Here is a 27,652-nt window from a genome sequence, read left to right on the forward strand (position 1 = left end):
ATTAACTCGGTTTTCTAAATAGTAACTTTATTTAGAAAACTTCTTCTCTTATATACCGCTGCCGCTGCCGCTCATAGATTGGCGACCATCATGGCCATATTAAATACTGCATGGAAGAGCGTTCGGATACTCGAATGAAAACATCTCTTAGATTCTTCGCCAAGTGGTTTATTATGAACTGAAAAATGCGGTATCTTCCCTTTTCATTACCTGTCCGAAGTAAAATATTTTTACTGCTCACAATAAAAACGTCCAAATGAAAACACACCTGTACTTATTTTAATTTGTGATGTGAACAAAAGTAAAACAAATCGGCGGCGTGTCGGTATGTGCGTCATTACTGCAAACGACGTTACATGGACTCAGTTAATATTGTATCTAAGATATTTTCAGAGTTCAGAGGACACTGGTACTAGTGCCACTTTACACTCTGCCAGAACTACAGATATAATCTGCTGTTTGCAATGTGATTATGAGAGTGTTGACAGTATCATAGAATTTCGACTCTTCCCTTTCAATTTGTATGAAGTATACTGGAAGGCGGGCAAATATACACAGTTTTTAGACATATTGGTTACACAAGCCAAAGTAGGTATATTTCGTCACTATTGCACCTATTAACAGAACGAGACATAACGTACTTTAGTTAAAGTATACTTTAATTTTTTATGGCTATTTATTACAGGGTTAGTGTTTAGTGTCAGCTGTTAATTGTCATCCATTAATAATTTGACCGTAACACTACATGCTAAGGAAGGCCATGCCATGCCAACAAATAATTTATCCGAGCGTCATGTTCGAATAACTGCATTAGCTACTCAGACGTCAAATAAAAGTCAGTTATACAACTAAACGTTGCAGCAGCAACAGAAACAGAGTAAATGCTTTATCGGCTAAAGTTTCAGTCGTGCTGCGGCCAAATATATTCTCATTTTCATTATGACCCGGCTTCGCTCGAGTTGTACCGCCCTCGCCCCAGTAATACCATAATAAAGTATATATCAAAACCTTCCTCAGGAATTACACTATCTCTTGGTGAAAACTGAAAAACTACTAAAAAATACGTTTAGTAGTTTTTAGTAGTTTTTCAGTTCATCGCGTTAATACAGATACTCGTAGACAGACATGACGTGACTTCTTTTTATAATCTACCGAAACCCTTCGAAGGCCTTTCTTAAAACTATTTCGGCTCTGAAGTTATAAGCGCGATGCTAACCCTCTTTGAGCGAAAGTACATAGCCGCGAATGGGATTTCAACCGGCCTTTTGGAAGAAACTCGAGCGGCAAACCAACAGTACCACCATAATAACCTCAAAATACTTAAGATGAAGAACACGTACCGTCAATGCAATAAAAATTGTGTTGTCTCTGTCTTACCAAGAAGACAGACTGTATTTTTATTCAGTCACAAAAAACTGTCTAGACAAAGATGTTAAAATAATCTGAAGTCTTAAACCGTCATTAAGAAATTGTAGACCAAAGAACCGGTCAAGTGCGAGTCGAGCTTGCGTACCGTGGATTCCGTGGTAAAGATCGTTTTTTATGTTTTATTTATAGTATAGTTGGCAAACGAGCATGCAGGTCACCTGATGGTAAGCAAACACTGCAGCCCATGGTCACCAGCAGTCTGAAACGGATCACCGGTGCGTTGCCGACTTTTTAAGAAAGCGATAGACTCTTTTCTTGAAAGCCCCTTGTGTGTATATTCATATTACATATTTTTCCATTATTTGTATGGTAAGCCCAAATTCAAATTCAAAATTCTTTATTCAATTTAGGATGATATACATCACTTATTGACGTCAAAAAAATTACTTAAACTAAGTCTACTGCCGGCTTCCAAAGCGCTTGTGAAGAAGAAGCGGCGCAACAAACTTCACCGCAGCCTTTTCTCCAAGGACATCAATTAACAAATATAGGTCTTATACATATATTAAAAATTAGGAGGACGAATTTACATCATTATTAAAAATGTTAAAATTTGAATGAATAAATAAAATAAAAGTTGTATTTCCAATAAAATTATTGAAAAACGTACGTAATAATATCATAAATCAATTACATATGTTATGAGGATACTGCACCATGCTTGGGCCAAACATTATTGTCGTTCACATAATCGTCAGACTTGTAATATGCCTTTTTACAAAGTACTTCTTTTATATAATTTCTAAATTTTTTGTCCGGCAAATCAAGAATCTATTTAGGCAATTTGTTATGCCCTCACTTCTTGTCAAATAATACGATTTCAAATTAACTGGAAGTCCCCTACGAGTTTTGATTCCTTTGTGAAATCGCAAAATATGCGGCTAATTGTCACATTTATTGATCACGTTGGCTTAGAAGTTTTCACGGCTAAAAAACCATAGATCCAAGTACTACAAGATACTGATACCTTTACGCATTTGCGAGACAAGGGTCCTTGATTCTTGACAGTGTCAATGTAGTGATCCATAAAAGGGTTTTTTTGAGATACGGAACCCTAAAAATAGTTTTTTAGGGAAGAAGAATACTAGAAACGAATTTATGACAAGTAAAAATAGCAATGGTGGAAACCTTATAACAAAAACTAAAATTCCAGTGATGGACAAATACAAAATCTTACGACGTTATAATATAGAAATAAAGTCCGTTTATTAATTTTTGTACGTAAAATATATTGTTGTAATATGTTTTTAATAGTGCTGTGGCTTTGAAATGAGCGTAACTAAACAAAGTTCTAATCTATTTATGTATTCTGTGCCGGTCACATTCGTAGCTGTGACGCTGCGACGCCCGGAGTCACCGTAAGCGTTAAACGTATCCTTTAATCGCCTCGTACCAAATCCACGGGAGGATGTGGAGTGGCCATATTATAAGGGGGATACTGCACGCTTCATCATCTGTAAACTCCTTTCTGCTATATATATTTATTTTTAATTTCATACCAAAGCCAACTTTGTGGTTAGGATAATTAACTTATTAAGTCGATTAAAAACAAAACGGTAATTTAGATATGCAACGATTATTTTTTGGATCCTTTTAATTATTTGTGTAATATAGAATACAAAAAGTACAGATATTTATTATAATACAAAAATAGGTCGAAAATACCTAATAGCCTTTTTTCCAAAACAATAGTACAGTTGAAGCGAAGGCAGTGTCATAAAAGAGACGCATAGAGCCTCTACGACATAATATATGGTGTAGAGCCTCTACGGCAACATGTATGTCGTAGAGCCTCTACGACAATGCATCTCATTATCGCAGAGTATAAAAATAAGTTTGTCTACAAAAGTGATTTTATCCACATTATTATGTCTACAAACACAAATTATATCAATTTTGTAGTTTAAAATTTTACCATTCAATATTTAGCTTCAAAAACCAAAAATAATTTTACACGAAACTGAACGCGATTCAATTAAAATTTTTAACAGTTTGAAACCATTGGAAGTAGTCGCAAACTGGCTGACCGGACTTGTTCGCAACGTAAAGTTTCTGAAAGGGCCAACTTTTGATACATTCTATTTGTTATTCATTCGCCATGAACATAGTAGTTCAACGTGTTTCCTTCTTTCTTTACCGACTTGAATAGGTATTCATAAATAGGTTCTTTAATAGGTATTCGTATATACGAGTAAAGGTTGAAGAGCCGCAAGTCTTCTTCTTCAAAATAAAATCATAATATTTATTTTTTTAATTAATTTCTCATTTTCATGCTTACATCTTTAAATATGCAAAACACTATCTACAAATTATTTCGATTATAAAAGAAAATATAAACTATGCTACTTATTCGACTGTATTATTACCTACATAAAAATAAAAATAATTCTTATTATAATAATTCAGTGTAATGTTCATTATTTTTTCTTATTCAAATATAAAATTATTATTATTAATTAATTATTAATGTGTATCTCCTTTTAAAAATTCACGGCACGAAGTCCGGTCCTTTGAGAGGCTTGCGTGGGGATATGGATCCAACACGTAGAGGCCCTTTGGAGAATTTTGATGTTGTGTAGGTCTCCCATGAATCGCATGATGAAATATTATTAATATTTCAATTCATGCTTTTGTTGTTTTTTTTTTAAATTTATTTAATTAGCCATTATTTAAACTAATACATTTGTGATTTTTTCTTTTAATGACATTGCTTTAATACAAGCTTTTATTCAACTGTCCTGTCTGTCTGTAATAAAACCTGAGTTAGCACAGGCACATTTGTGCGCCTATTCTTGTGTTCGCTTTGTCACTCTACAACAGAGAGGCTATATAGAGAGGCTAAATAGCTTGAACCTCCTAAAACATGGACTCTTGAAGCTATTACATTTAGTACTGTAGATACAGTTAACAGCACATCAACCTACCCTAATTCGTTGCCAACTCGCCGCTATTACCGCACCAAAAAGGCTCATGTAGGGTAACTTGATGTGCTGATGACTGTACAACAGGGGAACAAAAGCCTCATGACGTTTCTGCTGGCTTGGCAGCGGCCAACCACGTTTTTTTTTGTGAAATTTGATTCAAACACTCAGTCGACCACTTCCTAGCCCAACCATCTCATAAGAGCACTTTATGCTTTCGGATTAAGCCAATAAGGTATCAAAAGACCTCCCGCCATCTTATTATGGCCTACGTGATTGCGCCCTAACCGCTAATTTAAGACCAAATCCTAATTTATCACCACTTTTCTTTATGAAAACATTAATCTGATAACAGCTATAAATAAACATGTTAAAAAAATGGGATTTAATAAAATTTAGTGCTGTTTTCAAAGTTTGGTCCAGGTCATAAATCTGTGTGTTTATTTTGATAATGTTACATGTGATAGTGAAAGGTTGGGACGGTTAAAGTTTGTGCATTTTGAGAAATCGTCAATTATGAAACATGACGCAATATTTTTGAAAATAATAATGTGATGAAAAAATTCAGGAATCGAGCGGGAATTGAACCCGCGCCCCTGTCTATCCGGGACAGTGCTTTTGACCACTGATGCACAGCTATCGAGACCATGCTAGTTTTGCTCAATTAACACTGTCCCGAATAGACAGGGGCGTGGATTATTTTTTTCAAAAATAAGTTAAAAAACATGTGTGACATGTATAAACAAATCCATTTAAATGACGTAATATTTCTTTTTATTGCATGAAAACCGATAATGTTTACGGTTTGTAGTTCGACACAATCAATAGGTGACATACGATGTAATACGTCACAGCATATAGCAACATGACACAGCAAATTATACGCTCGGGTAAAACTATAATCCTACTAATGTTATAAATGCGAAAGTTTGTTTGTATGTATGTGGGTGTGTTTGTTACTCTTTCACGCAAAATTACTGGATGGATTGTTGTGAAATTTGGTACACGGGTAGAATTTAACCTAGAACAACATATAGGGTAGGTACTTTTTATCCCGAAATTCCCACGGGAGCGAAGCCCCACAGCGCAGATAGTAATGTTATAATCTCATAATATATTATTTGGGCTATAAAGACCAAAATTTCTGTTACCTGGCTCTCCGCAATTGCGCTGAGGTACGGAATCTTGAACGATATGTTCACATTATAGTTTGTGATGTCATAAAATCTAATCATTATTCGTTCAGTGGCAGATTCACGAATCTGCCGTCGGTTAGCAATTCAATTTTCGCCGCTCTTAACTGACCTTTGAAAACATTTTGTTGTATCTTATTACTAATGATTTAAAGATTTCTTTTAATCTGCAGTCTTTATAAACTAGAGGTCAATACACTATCAAAATATTTATATATAAAATTATTAATTTATATTGATTTAATAGTTATACTTTAGTTTTAATTTTAGGTTAATTTAGTTGTTCAATGATGGTATTTTATTTTTTTTAGGTATTTTTTACGCATTTTTACTACACAAAATGAATGTAGGTTTTAAGTATTTATTTCTCAAATAGAATATACAATATTCACTTACTAAGAAACTATGTCTAATATACATGTTAATCGACGAGCATAACACTTAATATTCACTTATAACTAACATGCAAAGCAATATGTACAAATATTATATTGGGCGTTCAAAGTATGTAGAATGTAGAATGCATATTATTTGACATTTTCAACATTTCTGTATCTAATATTATTTTTGGTCAAATTTGCCACCCCCTAAAATCTGTCGCCCCCGTTTTCAGTTTATTTAGTTTACTGGAAAATCCACCGCTGATTATGGCTTACCAAATTAGGTCAGCGAATTCCTAATTCCATCATGTTTATGTAGTCCAGTCCCAGGATAATGGGAAATATGTATATATACTATATTATTATCCATTTTGTCCATACCGAGCCAACGGATGATATTGAAGGGGTATTGAGCAGTAGTATTCATCTCTTTCCCTTGTAAGATTTCACAGTATGCTAAAAAAATACCAATATATGAGCTGGCGTTCGTTGGTTGGCTATGTGAGTACACGGTCGTAGTGACATGTATGGAGATATGTAATAAAAATATTTCAACTGAAAATGTGAAAATAAATCAATACAAAATAAAATAGAAAAATTTATCGTAATATTATTTTTATTTTTTTTTTTAAATATTTAAGACAAATCACACAGATTGAGCTAGCCCCAAAGTAAGTTCTGAACTTGTGTCATGGGATACTAACTCAACGATACTATATACATATATAGATAAACATCCAAGACCCGGGCCAATCAGAAAAAGATCATTTTCCATCATGACCCGACCGGGGATTGAACCCGGGACCTCTCGGTTCAGAGGCTAGAACTTTACCACTGCGCCATCGAGGTCGTCTAGTGTTTGTGTGGTCTGAGGACCCAACCTCTTGAAACTCTATTGAACTAGTTGTTCGCCGCGAACTTAGACCTCGCGAACACGACATTTTTTTTTACGAAATTGTGAATATTTAAAAAACTACTTATCCTACATGCCTTTTAAATTTCATCGAAATCAGACCAACGGTTCGAAAGTTATTATGTTACAAAAATACATACAAAAAAATCTACTTTTGCCCCAAGTTTAATTGTAGATATGCTTGGGATTTAATGAACATTCCAAAAGAATTGAAATTTTACTAATTGTTACTTATATAAACCTAAATAATGTTACAAATGCGAAAGTATGTTTGTTTGCTCATTTATTCTCAACCAATTGCTTGTTCTCAACCAATCATATTGATATTTTGCACACATGTAGTTTGAAATATACTTGACACTAATGAAAATGCGCCGCAAAAGCAACTACATTTCGACTGAATTTCATATTTCCAATTGTTGCGGTTGCTGCAGCTTCGAAATAATGCAAGTTAATTAAAATATATAGTGACTTTTCTACTACTTCCCGCTTTATTCTATTGCAGAGGCAATATTTTAACAATGGAGCGTATATTGCGTATAGCTAACTAGCGATGCGCCCCGGCTACACTCAAGTGAAACTATACAATGATACCTTCTTCGGGCTTATTACAGTATTTCATAGTCTTCTCATATGGCCTTACGGTAATTTTTATTACCTCTAAAATAACCTTTTGTCCTAAAGAAGAAATAAAGTAATATATTACTTCCTCTGAACTTGAATATCCCTTGCTCAATATTCAATCGAAATTTATGGTATTCATGCAAATAAACATTGATTGATTGATCAAGCCTACGTGGATCTTAAGTCCCAATCTTGGTAAATTTTTTTCTTCCACACTTTTTTCATGTAAGATATTTGTAAATGTTGACCCGCCATTTTAATATATATGTATTTCATTCTATCATCCTGTATTATGAAAGTAGAATATAGCATTAATTTTTATTTAAAAAAAACTTAAGAAACAATATATTTTTAATCATTAATATTGTGTAACACTGATTGTTTACAAAAATAATTTGAATATACATTCTTCAAAATGCCTATTAGTATTAATTTATTAGTACCTATATTAGGTGCATAAGTTTTATATTTATTAGATGCACTTTATCAAATTGTTATCTCTATTTGGTCTTATGGTTGACTGGTAGATAATGACATAAATACCATTTGTATATATTTTTTGCAATAAAGTTTTAAATAAATATACTGACTTACATTTTAAACAACTTACAAAGCGCAAAAACCACAAAAAGTAAAGAACCACATAATTCAAATAAATGGTAACAACCATTACAGGAAGCCCGATAAATCACGCTGATAATATAATTATTATTAATTAACTAATTATTTTCAGTGAATATACCTAACAAGGTAAATATGGGTTCCATAAAATGAAACGTAGAATACCTTGTCTTTAGGGCAGCTTTTCATAAGAATATTTTGGACGCAGATCGAGGCTCAGTCTGTTCACAGCTGGCATTCTATGCGCACGACGCGCGTGCCTATAAAACGACAGATCGGAAAACGAAAAACTTGGCTGTTTATACAGCTATTCATTTATCGAAATAACATTTTAATTTCACGCACTTCAAACAAAGAACGAAATTACTGGCCGTCAATTTAAAAGAAGAAATATTGATATAGTTTTAAATTGTGAAAAAATATTGGGACCAGCATCTTGGTTATTCATACATATTTTTAAACTCATATTTTTAAAACTATAAATAGTATTGCTGTTAAAGTTTTTATCATTTTATAAATAGTTAAGTTAATCTTTAACTAACTTGGTGTCAACGTGAAGATGTAGTTTCAAATCATCTGGGTCCATGCAAGGTCAGTATAGTTTAATTACTTCTTTTTAATAGTCATAGTTTTCATATAATATATTGTTACAAAGCACAAAAAGTCAGATTTTTTGAATAAAAAAGTTGTGAGGTGTTTTTTTTTTTATTAAAAATAAACAACTTCTGATCGGTTTACCACCAATTCATTAAGAAACATAAATTGAAACTGATCTTCAATTTACGTTCCTTACTAATTTCGTGTTACGGCTGTGTGCTATTATTATGTTGGTTGGTATGGTTATTTAATACTTAAACTCTCACTCGCTCTCATCTTTACGTCTTTCCGATTGTATTTGGGGCTGCGATGCCGCGACGCCCGGATTCAGGCCAAAAATAAGGCTTTTTGAATTATTTTTTTTGACAATTTTTGAAGATTTCACAAGCGGCGACTGCCTGACGAACCCTTTTTGGGAATACCAGTGTTGTAATAGGAATAAGTGTCCAAAGCCCTTAATCGTCTCGTACGAAATCCACAGGAGGGTATGGAGTGGTCCTATTCTAGAGCCGGATCACACGCCAATGCGAAAATAATTAAATTTTAAATCAGAAAATGTATGAAATCTGGAATTTCATACATTTTCTGAATAAAGGTGTTGATTTTATCCATATCAAATAGTGATTTGGATACTAAACATTTAACTAAAATATTAACTAAAATTGATGTCTTATATTTAAAAAAAGAGTTTATTCTTTTAATTTATGCACATCTATAAAAGTAATGGTTCAACTGCGACACAAAAAAACGTATGAGTTGTGTAAAAAAACATTTTTGAGACGCACATAATATTGCTATGTATTTTCGCATACCTTTCATGTATTGAACAAACTATTCTCATTTGCATAAAAAATAATTTGGCACTTAAAATCTGTCTTAAAGTGTTTGTTTGCTAAATTTGCAATCTTACTTTTAGCCGATTTGTTGTAGGTTTCCAATTTTGAAAATATAAGTGCTTATTAAAAAAAAAAATATTTACATAGGTTCAATATTTAAATGCTGGCTGGTATTTTTCAAGAGAAATGATTTAAGTATCTTTTTTACAGCAGTTAATTTTAAAAAATGTCAGCCTATTTTTTAATTACTTTTATATTTAATGAAATAATTAAAGAATAATGGCACAATTGCATCGTTGGTGCTACTAGTTGAGCCACAGTTAGATACAAATACCATATAACGTCTTTATACCTTACGGGGTAGACAGAGCCAAGAGTTGCGAAACTCTTTTTTTTTTTCAATTTAAAACTAAAAATATTTTCATTGATATTTTTTAAAATCCATACTATTATTGTAATATAGCAAAAGTACACATCTTTTCTCTACGAGTATATAAAGAGAAAAGATTTGCATTTGTGCTTTTTTGTTTGTGATGAATAAAAAAACTACTTGCCGATATTGACGAAATTTGGCACAGATATAGGCGAAACCATCCGGAGTGACATAGGCTATTTTTTATTACGATTTTACCCGAGCGAAGCCGGGGCGAGCGGCTAGTCTATTTAACTATTTATCATTGACTATTATATTATATGATGCATTTTTGCATTCGATTAAATCAGTTTTCATATAAATAACATGATTTTAGAATGCCATTTTCAAATGTAATAATTACTTTTTAAATATTATTTATGTAGTGGCCAGTTTTGGATTCTTAAATAACAGCCTTTAAAGAAAGAAAATAATGTCGTTCGCAACACTTTTATCTACCTGCCATAAATGTGTTGACACAAACCTTTGCAACCAAATATCGCGTAAACCCAGCTGATAAGCTATCAGGGATTGCAGTATTACGAGATTAATTCGCTATCAGCCGAATACGGTTGACATTAAGAATTGTTGGTGATGTGCGTAATGTCTATCATTTTTTATTTAGTTTATCTGTAGCATAGAAATGTTTCCTGTTGTTTATAAGAATTTCACTTCGCACTATCGTATTTTTATTTATTTATCATCTAAATATTAACGCACATAATATAAATGTATAACCTTCAAGTAGGAAACTAAATACAAAGGTACTACTTTTTCTTCCAGTAGATTCCTAACAGGAGTCGTAAAAGTCATGTTAGATGCCTTTAGGCGACTTGACTAAAATCTGAATAAGTGTTAGCAAGAACAGCTAGTAGACAATAAATCTGAAACAATGTCCTTTAGGCATACAGGTACGTTATGTACCTAAGTATAATTATTCCGCCATGTATTAGTAAAAACCAAATCTTGCCAAATTATCTTCTGTCGATATTAATCCATACTTCCATACTAATATTATAAATGCGAAAGTCTGTCTGTCTATCTGTCTGTATGTTTCACGGCTAAATCACTGGACTAGATTATGATACATAGGTAAATACAAGATATAAGCTACTTTTTTTTCCAAAAATCAACTCCCACGTGACTATAATGGGGGTGAAAGCTGGTATAAATATAAATAAATATAAATATATTAGGACAAATCACACAGATTGAGCTAGCCCCAAAGTAAGTTCGAGACTTGTGTTATGGGATACTAACTCAACGATACAATATTTTATAACAAATACATATATAGATAAACATCCAAGACCCGGGCCAATCAGAAAAAGATCATTTTCCATCATGACCCGACCTGGGATCGAACCCGGGACCTCTCGGTTCAGAGGCAAGGACGTTACCACTGCGCCACCGAGGTCGTCAGATCATCGTTGTATGAAAATTATGTCGGTCTTGCTCTCGCAGACGCGGACGAAGCCGCGTACCAAAAAAAACTAGTATTACAATATTTTCCTATTTTCGTCTTTTTTCAATTAAAAAGATTAACTAAGTAATCCAAATACTAGTACGTTGGTTTGGAGCCAAAAAGCTTGTTTTCACAGTGTACTTATAATTTATCTATGATGTTTGTTTAGAAGTAAAAAATTCATGTATGTCAGTAGTCATTGCAGCCATAACCCATATGTTTATCGTTAAAAGTATCAACGTTGTGATATACGATTACTACTTATAATAAATGCATAAAATACGTACGTTACTATTTTATATACCGAAGTTAATACGTAAAGAAATTGATGCATTACACCGAACGACGTGGAAAAGGAGCCTCTCTCTTTTTCCACGTCGTTTGGTGTAATGCGTCAATGGCTATTAAATTATGAAACAAATGAAGTGGTGATGGTCCAACGGCTATGACGCTCATCTGTGAACCGAAAGCTCCCAGGTTCATATCCTGCACATGCCGCATGAGTTTGTATACCAATCTGACTAATGCGTAGTGGTTTTCATAGGCTACAACTTGCTTCCGGTGAAGGAAAACATTGTGAGGAAACCTGCACTGGTTGAGAATTTAAGTTCACTAGTGTGAAAACTTGTAGTAAAAGTCATGTTAGATGCCTTTAGGCGACTTGACTAAAATCTGCCATCGGTGTTAGATAACAATAGCACACACGATATGAAAGAAAGAATAGACAGACCGTTCAAACATATTTTTTTAAGTGTAGAACTTGTAGTATTATTGAATTTATTTATTCGAAAGGTGTAAAGCTATTCGCTGATAAATACCAGAAACACAGAGTATACAATTTGTTTGTTATCATTATGTGCTGATACTGGTAATAGCCAGAAACAGGCCTACAAAAAATATTGCTATTTATTTAACCTTTCATGTTCTAAATTACAGTTGTAACCCACTAAAGCAGTAACTGTTACCTATGTCGTTATTCTAAGAAGTTTTTACAAGGCATTTTTACCACACGCCTTTATTATCGTCAGAGATCTTGTTGCATTCAACACGCGACGACATCATTTTCGTGCAGTGAACCGCTAAGGAAATTCCTTGTTCGGAGCCGATCCTGGGTGCAATATCTGATCATGCTTATCATCTCATTATCATGGAAACTGCAGCGACCCAGGTCTACAATCAACTTTTACAGAACGATACCAATGCAACTCAGTTCAATTTAAAAAACTAAAATGAATCTCTTACGAAAAATTAAGTCAATATTGCGATTTTGCGATGCAATTCAGTTTAGGTCGTAAAGTGGATCGCGTTAAGAGATGAAGCCCTGAATTTCAACTCTGTCGGACAAGCGACAAAAGGTGTAAAATTTAACTTGCAAGATTTTATAAAGACGAAATTAAGTAAATTCTTGTAACATATCAAACATTGTTTGTGGCTATAGAGGTATTCCCATTCTGACGTACATTAAATGTGCACTCACTAATTTGAGAATGATTTATTGTATACCAGAAAATATTTTAACGTCGCATAAATTTTGATAACTTGAAATACATTCAGTTGAGTGATTTGTTTTTGTTATCTCTTTGATGTGAATTGATTCATTGAATTTTAACAAAAATAGACATATTGAATAATTCGATGGTGTAATGGTCAGCGCGCTCGGCAAGCGATTATGGAAAGGCTAATCATTAATGGGTGAATAAAATAGTAAGGGCGCATAGCACAAGTCAACTTTAACGTTAAATTTAGCATGCACAGAAAAAGGAAAAGTACGTCATTTTATCTAAACGATGTCGGTGCTAATGTTAACGTCAAAGTTGACTGGTGCAGAGTGGGTTCTGTGACTTCATTGGTCACCGAGAGAAGAAAGTAAACTGATTTTAATGAATGTGTATTGCAAATTATATATACTTACCTAGTGCTTTATACGACACCTGCCTACGTCATTACGGCTTTATGTGGCTTTCTCCAGGGTGAGTGGGCTTTCTTCAGGTCTTTTTATATAGCCGTTCGAAGGAAAACCCCAATGTAATATGTAAAGAAAATTTTTAATCTCTCTAATAATTTTGATTCCTAACCAAAAATTGTTCGGCCGCGCGAACGAAGTCGCGGGCATCGGCTAGTAATAAATAAGAATAATAATGTATTTGTCTCGATCGACTTCTATGCTTCGGAAGTGTTGTTAATCCGTTGGTCACCTATAGACATTGGGCCTACGTGATGGATCGGGTCATGGCCCTTTTAGTCCATAAAGAAGGCCAGTGCACCAGCTGGGATGTTACATACCTACAGTATTTTTTTAAAATTAACCCTTAAATTATGAAGATTTGTGATTTTACGACCAGCGAATGTAAAATTTCGCGTACACTCTCTTTGGGAATGCCGATGCTGAATATCATGGCTTTTTATCACTTTTATTACGACATCCACGTAAGCTTAATATGTAGTGTTCCTATTCTGGGATTTGAATCACAAGCTACAAAGGGGTGATCGTTAAAATCTCTACGTAAATCTTAATATTCGATTCGATATAATGAAACTCATACATGAAATTGATACTTGTTGACATAGTCTTTACGTTTCAGATACAATTACAGCGAGAATACGGAGAAAATCAGGGAGAATTGAAACGTGCTTTTGTGGTTTTCATAGCTTCACTTTGTTGCTTGTGAGAAATAAAATAATTATTATTATTTTGTTTGAGAACGATGTTATCCATGGAAACTTCCATGCAGAAGACAGGTTCTATACAAAATAATATAAAACTAGAAGGATTTGAACCTAGGACTTTTCGGTTCGAGCACCGAAAGGTCTTTGGGTCTTTCAATAATACTTTTATAAAAAATCAGACTCGCGAAGGAAATTGCATACGTACACTATGTAACTGTAGTTAACATGTGTACATATGCGATTAATTGTGTTTGCATTTCACTTTTCACAATCGAATCGATTCGAAGTGAGACGCAGCGAACCAATCACATTGCAGTGTAGTTATCGTTGCGTCACAATGACGCAATTGGTTCGCTGCGTCTCGCTTCGAATTGATTCGATGGTGAAAAGTGAAACGCAAACCCGCACTTCGCCCACAGATATCATATAGTAATGAATTATTTCCACCATGATTTCACACATGATTAATGACACCAGATGGCGTCGTAAAATTCATGTCAGATGTCCATTTATTTGGAATCTGACACCAGGATATCACACTCATGAATTGCCAAAGAGGGTTGGCGTTAAGCAAGCGGCAGGTAGTAGAATCACAGCCGAATCTGATAAATGTTAAAGCAATTTTTACGCCGATAACCATGAGCTATATATAGCAATATTTCGTGGTTTCACACCTACAATACAACAGAGAACACGCGTCAGTAAGATAGAAAGGAGATGAAGACCATTAAGCATTTTAAATAAGCCCGTGACCTGTTTTCGCTATATTTGAAGCATTGTTTAGGAATTAACATTGTTTACGCCCGCGTCCATCCAAATAGCTTCAGTAAAAGCACCGTGTTTGTTTTCTACTGTTAGAAAACAAGCGGTATCGGCAGTCGGTGATTAATTACCGTATTATTTTTCAACAGGGTCACTTCTGTCACTGGAGGGTTAAGATCGACCTTTTCGCCCAATCGATAAAAATAAATCACTGTATTCTGTCGTACTGGAACTAATATAAGAGGCACAGGTGTTTATTTTTAATCCAGTGTGATATTAGTAACACTGAATGGAAGAATACACTGAATAGAAACGAAAAATGTAGGCGTAGGCGTCATAGCTAAAAGAAATATATTTTATCTATGGTAGGAGTTTTACCGTCCCGTACCCGGACCGTTCTTTTTGATGGAGAACAAAAAGCTGAATAGAAAAAGTGTGCTGAGCAAAATGCTCTAGCTGTCATCTCGTAGTGTGACACGGACAAAAACACATAAGAAACTGATATAAACAATAATAAAGGTGAAACATCATAATAACGATTTGTTCCAATCCAATAACAAAACCTAATATCGCTGGTACTTGTTTTTATTCAATTGAATTCCAATTTAGAACAAAAACAATTTTTATTAAATATTCGTATTCGTTCGGAAAAGCAAATAAATATAATATTATTAGTTTTTGGATTTAACTCAACCGAATACCAAAAATGAATACCAATGCTATTTATTTGCTTGCGAATACCAAAACCTACCAGTTATATTAGTTTTCGATATTCGATTGGGGTAAATTGTAATAATCTGAATTAAAATCTTCTAGATTAATATCATTACATAGGTATTATAAAACAAAGTGACTTCCCGCTGTCTGTCTATATGCTGGCTTGTCTCTGAACCGAGAGGTCCCGGGTTCGGTCCCTGGTCGGGTCATGATGGAAAATGATCTTTTTCTGATTAGTACCCAACGAATTTCGCGGATTTTTAACAGATAGATGTTTCCTGAGGAAGGTTTATTAATATTACGCGAGCAGACGGGACGGATCGTGAGAAGTGAAATGCAAACCCGCACTAAGACCTCTGTAATGCAAATAATTCAGAGTTCCTCACAGTTGCAATTAGCTCCCGAGTGCCGTTAACTGTTCAAGGTTTGAATTTAACTGGCTTCGGGTTATATTTAACAATAACTGCTAAACTTACTGTTGGAATCCTTACAATTTCTTGATTAACTTACAATTATGTAGCACTAGCGGCCCGCCCCGGCTTGGCTCGGTTAAAACTTTAATAAAAAAGTAGCTTTTTATCAAAATCGGTCCAGTAGTTTTTGAGTTTATTCATTACAAACAAAAACAGAAAACTTTTCTCTAATATTAGTATGGATTTCGCATAATCCATACTATGTGTAATTGATAGAGAATATAAGAGTATTTGTGGAGATAAATTTTTATTTACACTTTTCATATTTTTATTTCATCCTAATCCTAACTAATATTATCAATGCGAAAGTAAGTTTGTTTGTTACATCTTCACGCTTTGAACTACTTACATACGTATGCAAAATTTGCATACATGTAATTAGTTTGAAGTATGAAGAAGGACATACACCTTCCAGCCCGGAAAATAACTGTTACCGAAAATTTATTTGGCAATAGCTAGTTCTGAATAATTCTCAAAATATCATTGGTTTTACCCACTTACAGATCACAAAGCCGCATGCTAACATTTAGCTGTGTGCATTAGTTTATCTAATCGGTCAATAGATTAATGTGCAATATAAAATGCACATCAATTCACACTAAATGCCCAAACTTACGAGCTTATGACTACGTTCCAGGTAAAATATTATCACTGACTGTAGCCGTAAACCGTAAGGATTACGGCTACAGCTACAGCATATACGGCTAATATATAAATATAAAACAAAGTGATGTCGTTGACGACCTCGGTGGTGCAGTGGTAAAGTGCTTGCCTCTGAACCGAGAGGTCCCGAGTTCGATCCCCGGTCGGGTCATGATGGAAAATGTTATTTTTCTGATTGGCCTGGGTCTTGATTGTTTATCAATTACCCCATAAAACAGGTCTAGAACTGATTTTGGGGCTAACTCAATCTGTGTAATTTGTCCTTTCACTATTAGAAAGGTCTATATTTTATCTCAAAATTCCCACGGAAGCGAAGCCCCGGGTAACATATAGTTAATTATAAATCACAAAGTTACCAACACAAATATTTGACTACATCAAGACTAATCTATTAAATTTCAAATATTGGCTAACTCACTATTTGCTTAATTATCTTCGGATAAGCAACTAATTAAGCGAGAAAGTTTGACTGTTAGTTCGCAACTCCACAACAAGTAGTGAATCAAATCAGAAACGTATACAACTTTCTGTTTCAATGCTTACTTATAGTGCCCTAAGTTTGAGTAAGATCCCTAAGTTTAAGCAAAATATCGCTGAACTAGGTGTATATCTACTGGCTAATGTAGAAGTAAACCACCACTTGCTTCTGGTTCTTCTTCAGGAAGACATAATGAGGAAGGACACAGCATGCATTTGAATTTTGCTGTTACTATGTGACCATCAAACGAAAACCATGGTATGCGTGAAATCTTTACGAATTTATTTTAAAAAGCTATAAGGAACCGCTTTCCGGTGAAAATGATTTAAGACCAAAACAAATCTATATACTTATATAAAACTATTGCGTTACTGACTGACTGACTGACTGACTGACAGACAACGCACAGCCGAAATTACTGGGCGTAAAAAGCTGAAATTTGGTGTGTAGGTTCCTAGGACAGAGTGTAGGGGAGCACTAAGAAGGGATTTCCTGAAATTGCCACGGGAAACGGATTTTAACTCACATACGAAGTTGTGGACAAAAGCTAGTTAATTATAAGCGAATCAATTTCAAACGTAATTCGAGCCGCAAAACAAACATCTTATTCAAATACCATTTATTCATAGCCATTTGGCGGGAAATATGATAGGCATTTTAGGTTATTTTTGGCGGGTTTTAGAGTGCCCGGAAAAACAAATTAGTATGGACGACATCGACGTGGTATGGATTTGTTTAGATAACGACCACTACTCCAATTTATATTGCTCTTCTTCTAGATTAAAGACTTATTGAATTATTAGATTATTTGTTTAAGTGTGTGGAATATTTATTAAATAATTTTATTATGTAAAAACAAAATACATACACAAACTACTTAATATTATAAAAGCAAAAGTTTGTGAGAATGAACGTGTGTATGTATGTTTGTTACTCTTTCACGCAAAATCTACTGGACGGATTGTTATGAAATTTGGTACATGAGTAGAATATAACCTGGAATAATACATAGAGTAGTTTTTATACCGAAATTCTCGCGCAGTTAGTACAAATTAAACGAAGAAATACGGACTCGAGTTACATTTACATTTTTATTGTCTGGTTGTTATTAAATTATTACTAATTTGTCGAAGCATTTAAATAACTACAAACAATTAAACTGCATAAGAAAATATAAAGAAATTTACGATTATCTTTCGATTAGCCAAACACTGAAAACGAAAAAGTTTTAAATACTTAAGATTTAGAATGTTCAGAGTTAACCCAACTTTGATAATTAACGAGATATCATCTGAAAATTTTAAAGACATACTAAATATAGGTAACCAATAACCGAGATCTGCTCCTGACATGTTGATTGGCGGCAAAAACGTGGATGAATTATAAAATGGCCGACGGTGACGCGACGGCGCCATTTGCAAATGGCGGTGACAGCTGCGATTACGACTACGTTGGTTGCGGCGATTTATGTACTCAAACTATCTCACAATATTCAACAGTTTAGGGTTAAAGCTCTAAAGTCATCTATTTTCTTCGTTATGGTTTATTGGTTATATAAATACAATTACCCCTTATAAGTTAATAGCACAGTAGTATAGTCCCTATACCATTTACGTTTTTGTTGTCTCCAATATTCGTGACGTCACTTGTGTCCATAGATGTATTAAATGCTTGTGCCATACAAGCCCCATATATACTCATTTTATTTTTGACACATAGAAAACGACAATATATTCAGATTTAAAACTTCATAAATAAAGGACTATTTAAGTATATAAAATATAAAAATATATTAATAAAAAAGTAGAACCTTTTATTCGAATCTATACCTGTAGGTATATTTCTTAGGTATATTACCTATATTTCTTTATGCCAGATACAATGGAGTCTATCTGACAGTAAACGAGCGACCTACTTATAAGGAAACTTCGCGCCCTTTTGATAAACCTCATATTGCAAAGATTTAACTTCAGTCAAGTTACGTAAAGGAGTTGAAAATACTTATCCTAAATGACATAGGGCGGCTGGCATCAGTCAACTTTAACTTGCGCGCTGCTGACGTTCAGATCATGGATTTAGAAACTACTTTGTATGGAGTACCTACTAATTCCATGGTTTAGATAAAATGGCTTAGGTACTTTGCGATTTTCTGCGCAGGTTAAAATTCACGTCAAAGTAGACTAGTGCAGAAAAGATGACCAAGCCATTTTTTAGTTTATATGTCAAAAGTATTTCAAATAAAAAACAATATATCATAGGAAAGGTATGTATGAAAGTCACCGGGATTTCGACATTCACAAAATAGTAAAATAATATTTTTCAGAGTGGAAGTTTGCCGAACAAAATAAATTATAGTTTTGTATCAAAGCGGTTTTCACTTTGAAGTATCGAACGCATGGTTTCCCTTCATAACTCTATTCGGGACATTTCAAAATTGTTTATGTTTACCAAAGCGTTTTGTTATTTTATTTGTTATTATATTATACACGGTTACTTTGAGATAACTATTTGAAAAAAAAATCTCATAGGAAAAAATACTATTAATGCAATATGCCTAAATCAAGCGATACACTTTTTCTAGACCCAAGACATTTTGATGTTTCTAATGAATACATTAAAACGACACCACGGAATTAAAAAAATATGTAATTGGAAAATTTGTTCTCGTTGTCAAATGCCATCGACACGCAAAAAGAACATTGATGTCGACGTAAGAAAGAAAATAAAACAGAGAACAGAAACTCGTCAAAAATGAAAATATTTCCTACTATTTTTTACAAAGTAAATGTGAGTATCAACATTAAAAGATAAGACTTTTTGCGCAGTCTCCAAATGATACTAAAAGCCAATGCCGATAATGATTTCATACATACTCGATACTCCGTACCCTTATGTAAATGTACACAAACAGCCATACACAACAGCCAAATACTTTTTTTGTATTAGTATAAACATGCCACACATACCAAAATTTAAACAATGAGACGAAAAACTTTATTAATTCATGCTCGAGTCGTGATGTTTTTCATCTCATTAATAAAATTTGAACTAAATACTTGTTGATAAAAATGCAATATTAATAAAATTACAATAAAATGAAGCGTTTTGCAGCAAACCATTGTAAATTGGTCGAATCGTGTTTGGAGATAATTGCATGCATATAATTGGTATGTATCCAGAAATAAGCATTTAAACATATATATATATATTTAGATAGCAGAGCAAGTGTCTCCATTTTATAGAGAGTAAAAACAACTGCAAAGTAATGTAAGCTAACAGAACTGCAAGTTCTAAGTCATAGGTCAATATTATTCCAGGAAAGACGGCAAAAATAATTCTGAAAACATATTTTCCGAGCTACAAAGATTAAATAAAGCCGCTTTGACAGACTTAAAAAATAAATATGGAGGGCGACTAAAAAAACGAGTTTAGTTGGTGCTATTTTCTCTGAAGCCTATTGTATATATATATATATATATATATACGGATATATATAAACTACATACGGTCAAAAAATATACAAAACATGTTATAATTGTAATCGAGTGATGATAGAATGAAATATACTTCTATATAGAAAATATATGATTAACCAAAAAAAAACTCTAGCAGACTCATCAAATTAAGATTTATTGACTGCAAGTCACAAGATTGAAATTAAGTACGTACATAAAAATAGGTAGGTACAAGTGACGCTTTGCAAGGGTAAACATCAACTAGGCTAGTTGCCACTTTACTTAAAAATTAAAACAATTTATTGCACGTGCTTTGTTTATCAATATTTAAGTGGAGGATTTCCTTAACTTTCATTATGCAAAACACGTTTCGTGTAGAAAAGAAAAAGTCTGCAAAAGATCCCACTTATCTACTAAAAACAACCTAGTTTAACACATTGTTTACATCGAGAAAATTCAGACTTAAACACTATCATATAAAGTTTATAGTCAAATGACATTTATACGTCTGCACATGTGGATTCAAAGACACAAAACGACATGCGATTTACAACTCTAAATTGCTAGCTTAAAGATCAAAATACGATGGCGGAAACAGCTGGAAATGTCGACTGAGTTAGGACCTAAGGACCCTTTTCACTGTCTTATGCCACTTTACGAATATCAACAATCAGATGTTTGCACAAATTCTCGCTTAAACGGAGTATTTCTCAGTACAGTGTTTGTTTTGGGAGTGTACTTGTTTTTGCTCAATTATTGAAAGAGATATAAGTAAATAACATCCTTTCTTGAGTGTTCTTGAGAGAATGGTCACAATTTAGAACTTTGTTGAACAGAAAACTTTTCTCAGTTGTTTCCTTAGCTGCTATTTTATTGGATTTTTGGCGACTAAAGTCAATCTGAAAAAAATACTCTGATATAAAAATGTCGAATTTCTAAAATCGAATTGTTAAAGACCATTTAGACTAGACCTAGATATAAATCGTTTTTACTCTTCTATCTGTAAAATTAATAGCTTATATTATTATCGGTCCTAGCTTAGCTTAACTACAGTTTAGAAACAATGGTTGAATAACCATCAGGACAGCTGCCAGAAACTGTAAAACATTTCAATAAAACTGCAATTTTCATTCGCACTCGAACTCAAAACAAAGTTTTATTTTTATGGCGGATAAAAACGGTGACTACCATGCTCCAATGGTTTTTGAACAGTAGTTCTTATTGACACGCTAATAAGAACTATTGTTGAAATTGATACGCGTTAGCAGAATCGACACACAGATAGTGAGTGCCATTTAATAGCGCTCTGCTATTTGAAAATAGGTTTATGATCTTTTTCATAAGACCTATAATACTAGAGCTGTTATACTGACACGAAAACAAGGTCGAAGTGAATGGTCTATAACAAGTCTCCTGGTTGGTGGTTCAATTATTACAAGTTATACGATTACGGCCCTTTAACTGTTATATTTTTGCACACAAATTAATCACAGATCGTCACAAATTTCAAGTAGTTTTTTAATACCAAAATAATATTTAAAGCGTGAATACTATTGTCGTGTATAGATGATTAAAACATTTCGATGTGCCCATAAGGTAATGATATTTTTTAAATTATACTGATATTATAATGATATTTTAGTTATTATTATAATGATATTTTTTAAATAATACTGCTTTGTCTGGACTACTTGGAATTTGAATACAACGATGTCTGTACATCCTTCATACATATATATAACGGACTAAATTTAGTTAGTTGTATTAATAACATAGAAAAGCGTTTAAGAAATAGTGTTTGTATATATTAAAATATGTTTATGACTAAATTAGACAAGGTAAGCCTTATTTAAAAACAATATATATATAGTTTTATTAGTATATATATACTAATAAAACACTACAAATAAAATATGAAAGAAGAAAGAAAGTACTTATGTATTTATTTACAAATATATACATAAGAACATGAACAAATTAGTATATCCTTTACGTGATAAACGATTTTGTATTTAAAATTAAGTACTCGATTACTATTAATACCTATTACTAAAATAAGAACTTTTTAAATTTTCTCTCTCATCTAAATGTTTTCCAGGTTACTTCCTCAATCATTGGGCATCGGAGCCCAGTATTAGATTTTCTACTTTTCGTCTCCAATTTGCACGGTCATCGGCATCTGTAGTTATTTGAGCATTGGCATGGCACGCATATCATCTCTGCGACATAAAGGCTTTTCTATGTTATTAATACAAGTAACTAAATTTAGTCCGTTATACATATATGTATAAAGGATGTACAGACATCGTTGTATTCAAATTCCAAATAGTCCAGACAAAGCAGTATTTCATTGCATAGCTTTGATCTAACAGAATGGGTTGAATGTAAGGCCTTTGACATAATACTTTATAGAATAAACAAAAAACTCCTAACACTGGAATTTCTAAACTAAACAATTAAGTTTAGTTAAGTTATTCTGTGGACGGCCCTAGTGATGCCTGGGTATTAGCTGTAGTATCTATATGTAAGGATTTGTAATGTAATTGTGGAGTGAATTGTTTTGCAAAAATTTTACCCGCGCTTACAATGACTTTGTAACTTAAGCGCTGTGGATGAAGAAGCATTTATTTTATGTACCTTTTATACATATGTAGTACCTTTTGATAAGCAAGAAAGGGCAGAAAAGTCTTGATATCGTCAAGGATTAATATCAATGGTCTGTCAATTAAAATGGCTGAAGACAGCGCGAGGTAGACAAGACATTTTTTTTTTCCAAAAATTGAACCGAATTCTGTTACGTTCAAAATTATGAAATAACAACAGGTGCTTACCATATTCTTGAATGGAAGTCGGTCTTGTTTTTTGGAAGTCGATTATAATACTAGAAAAACGGACCTTAATCTCAGATAAGAGAGAGATATATTGTTCTGGTCTATTACTATTAGAGGTCTTAGAGATGCAGGACAAGGCTCAGAGCGTTTCTGGGTAAAATCAATTAGCATCTCGACATGTGTCCGTTCTCAATCCGCATGCAATCTTGATCTAACTGTGTGTTCAAGATCAACAACGACTATAATGGAAGTCCACTAATTCTGTGTTTGATCCTGTGGGAACTATTATGGGATGTCTTAGCTAAGCTATAAATGCGACAAAGCAGCTATTCATATAATTTATTCGTCAACCAAGTGTTACAATGATCTTAAAGTAATTAGGTACAATTAGTGCATAAAACTTAGTCACATTTCACAGGTAATGCGAATTGCGGCGCCTACTGTATTATGATATTAATAGTCATTTACATTTATAGTCATCCTATAATAATTATCATGAATTGTATCTATATAATATACTCGTCATATAAATATATATTTTTATGTAAGTAAGTATGTGACAATGTCAAACCTATACGGATAGCTTGGGTTGCTGTTATAATCTTTTACATGAGTATAGTCACATCGTGTTGTAGCGAGTTTAAAATTGAATAACGAAAGTTACCCATAGATATCAAGGGTTCAGTGTGCTAGTCAATTATGACGATAACTTTAACCTGCGCGCCGACGTCGTCGTTTCTACACTGGCGTAATTTGCGTATTACTGCGCACATAAAAGTTAACGTTATAATTGGCTGGCGTAACCTACTCTTGTACCAGCTCCACAATGTCGCCGAACTCTGACACATGCCGACGCGAAAGCGTGAACGTTGCGTAGTTTGTATGAGTCATTTTAATTACCGCAATAAAACACCAGTAATGTGTACCGGCATTAAAATATATCTGTTTATCGAATATTTTTATTAGAGACCGGTTCTTCAGAGAAAAAAAGTTTTTCTTTTTGCAAAACGTTAGCTTTCCAAACAAATTAGCCACCTAAATGCGCCGCAATTTGTGATTTTCGTATTTCCTTTGCGTCATTTTTTCGAATATAACGAAACGGTTAGTTAGCTATAATAAGCATGTATTGTCTGTGTCAAAAAAGACGTGTTTTGCCAAATGTAAAAAAATATACATCACGAAAAAATGTTAATGTATCAAAGGGCTTTCAGATTTTCAGATATAATTTATGCGGTTTATTGAACTGTATTGATTTATATGTGAATCAGGATAAAAAGTGGTATTTAGTCACTCTTTCAGTGTACACAATTAAGTACTTCTCTTAATAACATTGACTTAAAGCGAGTTACAGAGTAAGCTTGCAAAGTTAAATAACAGATTTAAGTACAATACAATGAAGAAGGAATTCAGTGCCTATAATGTACTTAAAATACTTTGTGTATTTAAGTATATTAATTAAATCAGTTTATAGCAAATTGATACAGCGAATAGTGTTACCTCTTTCATTATATTAACGAGTTCTTTGTGCGGATATAAAATTGAATTGTATCTTTTGTAAGTATAACAAAATGGATTCACATTTCTAGCAAAGCAACACAAAGTAAAATAACAACTTTTAAATTTTCGCGTTAAACGCGCACGTACGTTTAGTAAAATAGATTATGCACTCGTTCAGAGTTAGTGACTATTAGATAACGCCACAGATTAAATAATACTGAGCAACCTAATGTTTTTATTATAAGAGTCTTGTGGGAAAAACACCACTTATTTTTGATAAACTCCATAAAAGAAAAATTCTGAGAGTGGATTGCACCAGTCTACTAAAGAAAGAAAGAAAAAATGTTTATTTGGTACAAAATAACATTACAAAAACAGAAACATTAAATCCTATAACAATTTTGTGTACCAAAATGCAGCATTGGTACCTCAGCATTTATCGTGGTATATACCACAACGCTGGTCTTCCGTGGACAACTTTGACGTTAACACCTTTTTGTGTAAACATCAATGGCGGCGGCGCGCAGGTTAAAGTCAACGTCAAAGTTGACTTGTGCAGCTCAACCTTAATTAGCAAGTAGCAATGGTACAATATTCGGCGCTAAACAAAATGACCTACTTTGCTTTTTCTGCACAGTTTAAAGCTAACGTCAAAATTGAATGGTGCAATTCTCACTAAGCTTGTAAGTTTCTAGTTTTTGCTAAAGTTCTAAAAATATAATTTGAATACTGACGAAGGATTTTGTGAACGCAGTTTAAAAGATTTATGTTAGAATATGATTTACCGTTTCCTCTGTTACGTAACTAGCAAACTAAAATATTTGACGGGAAGTAATATAGTATTGTGATATTTTTAAACTAAACCACGAGCGAAGTCAAAATATTTTTAAGAACAAAGAATTTTAAGAATGCTACAAAATTTATGTGACATTTTGAAATGAAATAATAAAAATTGCAACTCACAAACTCGCTTTTTGAACAGCAGGTAGCATTGTTTGTATTTAGTTTAAGAGTTTTTCAACATTTTTCATACATATACATTTTTCTCAAGTGGTGTTTCCGTGATCGCCTTACGAATATTTATATGCCATTTGACCAATATGTAGAATTAAAAAAATATATTTATATATAATAACTTTTAACAATTTATAACGTAAAACAAGTATTTGGAACTGTGTTTCCATCTCCAAACTGATTCTTGAAGAACAATTATTTTCAAAACTATCAATCGGTTCTTTATATTATAAATAAAAAAAGATTTCTATTTTTGTGTTTCCTTTGTAATAAATAAACTCAAACACTACTGGGCCGATTTTGATGAAATTTGGCAAGATAAAAGATGAGACATACGAAACGTTCAGAAGTAACATAGGTTACTAACATTTATGGTTAACATTATTTATGGTTTAACACGAGCGAAGCCGGAATGGGCCGATATTCATTTATAAAACAATTAGACTTTTATATAGAATAGAAAAGTCAATAAAAACAATATACTCCTTTTCTAGCAGCCTTTTAAAATTGGCCAGTTCATGTTACAGCTGTAACGTTGACTGGCCGGTACGAGAAGCTCCTGGAATCGCTAAATTACGCTCTGGATTTCAGCGGCCAGCGCGACCAAATGAACAAATACTCTAAGTAATTACTTAATCCATTACACGTTTCGGGCACAATTACGTTTGCCAAATAGAATTGTACACAGGGGATAAATTCAAGAGACAGAAACTCGACGACTTAAGGCAAGATACATAAAACTGTAATGTAAAACATTATCACCTAAATATAACCTACCTACCTCTAAATATGATAAGATCACTGATAATTAATGCTAATAACTTAATTGACAGAGCAGATAAAATGTGCATTTTGTGCTAAAAATTTTGAAAGATGGTGGGTATCAACAGAAAGATGTTCACATCAGGACGTAAAATCACAAACAGAAAATCTTAATTGTTATTTAGTTTTTTTTTTGTACGCATTCTTCGGACCTAGTATGAGAAGAGAACAGAAAGCACGTTTAGCTAAAAGTGATATTCGAATCAATAACTAAGATTAAATATCGTCATCAACATTATCATAAGCCAACTTCGACCAGGTTGGTCCTTCAATCTTGTACAATCTGTGGGCGAAGTGCGGGTTACCATTTTACTTCTCACGATCGAATCGATTCGAAATGAGACACAGCGAACCAATCACATTGCGCCATTGTGACGCAACGACAACCACACGACAATATCATTGATTCGCTGCGTCACACTTCGAATCACTTCGATGGTGAGAAGTGAAAATGCAAACCTGCACTTTGCCCTCTGTTCTGTTTAGTGCAGTTAATGAAAATTTTTCTGCCTCGACAAGCATTTTGCTGGCAAACACTTGGTGTGTGAAATACCCAGCAAAATCAAAATTTAATTGTGTTGGAACTGAAAATCGCACGCCTAAAGTTGTATCCGTCCGTCCGTTTGTCGTACAGACATCGGAATGTATTTAATCTTAATTCTGGTATGTTTCATCTGACGCCTATTCGCAAGTAGCCAAGCGTGGTCTACTTTAAGCGTTTTCTTATGTGTTTAATTTATAGATATTATAGTAATACTACCGACCCAACTCGGCTTCGTGCGTGTAAAACCAAAATCCGAGTAAAATTGAATGTCATCTATTTTTTTTTTATTGTTAAATTGTTATAGTTATCTCAAGATGGAAAATGAACTTTTTCCGATCG

The 27,652-nt window shown here is 33.4% G+C and overlaps 1 protein-coding gene across 1 annotated transcript in view; it reads left to right on the forward strand.

The window, feature by feature from the left end:
* Nucleotides 1–8,315: 8,315 nt before the first annotated feature.
* The window catches only part of LOC128673149 (prolactin-releasing peptide receptor-like), a 36,048-nt gene continuing 16,711 nt past the window's right edge, over nucleotides 8,316–27,652 (forward strand). The window contains exon 1 of the mRNA XM_053750795.2: nucleotides 8,316–8,671. The gene's annotated coding sequence lies outside the window, so the exon portion shown is untranslated. The remainder of the gene's footprint in view (nucleotides 8,672–27,652) is intronic.

The sequence above is a fragment of the Plodia interpunctella genome, chromosome 10 (genome assembly GCF_027563975.2).
Source record: "Plodia interpunctella isolate USDA-ARS_2022_Savannah chromosome 10, ilPloInte3.2, whole genome shotgun sequence".
NCBI classification, from domain to species: Eukaryota; Metazoa; Arthropoda; class Insecta; order Lepidoptera; family Pyralidae; genus Plodia; species Plodia interpunctella.